Below are 3355 nucleotides of genomic sequence, written 5' to 3'. Positions count from 1 at the left end.
AAGTAATTTTGTGTGGAATATTTCATACTTTGCTCAGGTTATTCGTTTTGAAATCAGGTATGTAATTGCATTTTTTTCATCTATGTTATGCTAAAACCTACTTTTGTATTTCTGTTGCGATTAGGATAAAAACTAAATAAATGATCAAAACATTCGCACAGAAATTCATGAGAAATTGCATAGAAACAGTCTGTATTGGCTATATTTGATGAATCCTTTTCCTTTAATTGCTTTAAAATTCCAGTAAATGCCTGCTTTTATGTTTTCATTCAACGCAGAAGCTGATGTATCAAATTGTGCTTCGGTCAGAACAAATTGAAGGAAATGCTTTCCATGCTTTACTAATTGTGTTTGAAACTTTGCACGTAAAAATCAACGATTTTAAAGTGAAATATGTAGAATGAAGTTCTTATCATGTAGTTATCTACACGAACTCTAAGCATTTGTTATCGACATTGAGCATTTAAGCGAGTGTCAATTGTATGCTTGAATTGTAGATAATATAGAACTCTTCTAGGTTAGCTGAACATGTAAAATGAGTATTTTATATCTCTAAATTTTAATTAATAAGGATATTTACCAAGTAAAAACGCTAAGTTCTTTAAAATAACATTAAATAACATGTGAACAAAAAGCTTTGATGGTATAGACATCAATAATTGACTTGAATTTGAATTTATATTTGTATTTATTAAACGTGAACTCTTTTTGTAACAAATATGGTTAAATTACAAAGGTTCTAACTAATAAAAACCATATAACTAATACTATAAGTACATATTTTTATACAAACAATATTACATAGCTATTCTCCTTAGAACTATACTACCAATAAAACAATTTAAACTGGTATCTACTTACTTACTCAATTCATACTGCATAAAAAGGCATTTTAAAACGTTCAGTCTTAAAACAAGAATGTTTGTAAGATCCACAACTTCTGCATATCACCATGAAGAGTATTCTCTTTAATGAAAGATCATGTGACAGCACGTAGACTGAAATTGTTTTATTATGGCTAGCTTTTCAATTTGCTATCACTGGTTTTAATGTGCATGAGGAAGACTACATTTGTATATATTTAGAACAAGTATCATCATGAATGAATATTGATTTTTAAAGCAAAAAATGTTTGCCCCTTTTTAGTGACGAGCTGCCAAACATCACTGAATCATTATTCTGCTGTATGGCCATTGCAAGAAGAGACAAAACGTAAATCTGTAATCATTAAACGATACAAGCCATCATTTTAGAAACAATTTGAAACATATATGCACAAAAGATTATGTTTGATACATTATGCAACATATAGGTATTTAGAGTAAGAAGTTTTGCCAATACTACCTACTATATTTAGGAAAAATTTAGCAATGTTATTTGGGTGAATTTAGGTTTCATACTTCCCTTATTTATATAATACTTGGGTAACACTATCCTCTGTTTTTTATCTTATAAAACTACTACTAAAATGGTTTCATTTGTTTAGATGGCCTGATTGACCAATTAGGAATGCTGCTCATCATAACAAAAGCTGAAAATCACATGGCTCAATTTGAAACATTCATGCTCCCCTATGTTTGGATAAGGCCATACAAATACTGAAATGGTTTAATCACTTGAGCAGGCAAAGTGTACTTTAGCTGGCGGCTTGTTCTATGTAGTGCTTGTCTTACTGACACTTTTTAAAATATAAATTGTAGAAATGCTGTCATGGGCTCCTGATGCTGAATGCATCACATCTCTAGCTGGTGTATAAAGACAAAAGAAGGTATTTCTTATATTTTATTTTATCTGTAATTATTCAAGTAATAATATGTTCTTATGAACAAGATACATAATGCTATTTTTTTATTTTATTTTATTTCAAATCATAATCAGCTAGAAATGACATGTAGCTACAACCATCCTGTTAGATAGTGTACTATTGTAGGTGCATTTAATTATTTCAAGATAATTTGTAATGTAATTAGTAAAAAATTGGTTTTAAACAACAAAAGTTAAAAAAAAAGAGTATGTGATTTTCTTGCTTTGTTTAAGTTTTAAGTTCTTTAATAAAATGGTTAAAAATGTAAAGTCATCGCTTTTGGCATGATAATTGCAAAAATATGGTACTGGGCCAATATCACAGAAATAAGTATATTTACGTACAAAATATAATTTTTTGTGAGGCAAGTTCGTTTTTTCAGGCGCAGGTTACTGCACCAATCACGGATGTTATCACAGGCCTTTGAATTGTGTTTTAATTACACTTTTGTCTTTCAGATGTTCCTGAAATGTTGAGTGAGAACGATGTGTCCAAAATATATTCTGATGATGAAGATTCTGATGAAGATGATTTTGATCACAATTTCACTAGAGGATTTCTTGACGGCTTTACCGTATCGCAAAGACGTCACTGAAAATTAAAACAGTAAGTAAAATCCACTTGAGGCTTGTAATAATTTTTAAAAAAATGCTTCAGGAAGGTTTCTTGTCCAAGCATAAGATACATTCAATTATAAGTTGTATTTACATTTTAAAAGTCGTGAAGTATAGCTACGTAATTAGGCACGACAAACGTTTTCTGTAAAATATAGAATGAATTCAACCATTTCTCGCACTTATGATTCAAAGTGAAGTGACTTCTAAAAGCAGGTTTAATTGTTCTGAAAAACTTTTTATTGGTTTTTGCTTTTAAAACATGCGAATATGAAATTTCAGTTGTGATACAACGCTATATTTTAGTAAAAATCACAAAGTTTACTGAAAATAAATGTCTTTTCCTACTTGATGTATGTTCTAAATAAGGAATTATTGTTTTGTAGATTTTCTTGGATAAATTATTGGTGGGATATCATTCGCCAGAATCGCGTTTTATGTGATCATATAAAGGAGAGAAAAATGATGAAGATTCTTTGAAGAATGAGATCAACCCAAATTTGGTTGAAAAGGTCTGATTATATTGATTTCGTCATGCCAATATTGCTAAATAAATTTTGATTAGCATATTCAAAATTAAGACAGTAGATAATCATATACAGTACCGCTCATGTATTTGTTTAACAAAATTTTCTGTATGATACGCGTATCGTTTTCGTATCATACGCGTATCGTTCTGCATCATACGCGTATCGCTCCCTCGTATCATACGCGTATCGTTCCTCGTATCATACGCGTATCGCTCGTATCATACGCGTATCGTTCTCGTATCATACGCGTATCGTTCTCGTATCATACGCGTATCGTTCCTGTATCATACGCGCATCTGCCTCGTATCATACGCGTATCGTTCCTCGTATCATACGCGTATCGTTCTCGTATCACATGTATCGTTCTCGTATCATACGCGTATCGCTTCGCATCATACGCGTATCGC

General features: G+C 31.1%; 1 long non-coding RNA gene across 1 annotated transcript; it reads left to right on the top strand.

Moving 5' to 3' along the window:
• LOC124437471 lies at positions 1-1713 on the top strand. The gene is made up of 3 exons (XR_006945712.1): positions 1-57; positions 1147-1312; positions 1701-1713. It is a non-coding gene; the product is annotated as an uncharacterized LOC124437471 (long non-coding RNA).
• Positions 1714-3355: the final 1642 nt, after the last annotated feature.

This window comes from Xenia sp. Carnegie-2017, unplaced genomic scaffold, assembly GCF_021976095.1.
Source record: "Xenia sp. Carnegie-2017 unplaced genomic scaffold, XeniaSp_v1 HiC_scaffold_16, whole genome shotgun sequence".
Lineage (NCBI taxonomy): Eukaryota > Metazoa > Cnidaria > Anthozoa > Malacalcyonacea > Xeniidae > Xenia > Xenia sp. Carnegie-2017.
Note: the sequence above shows the minus strand (reverse complement) of the source record. Positions and strands in the feature narration are given on the sequence as shown.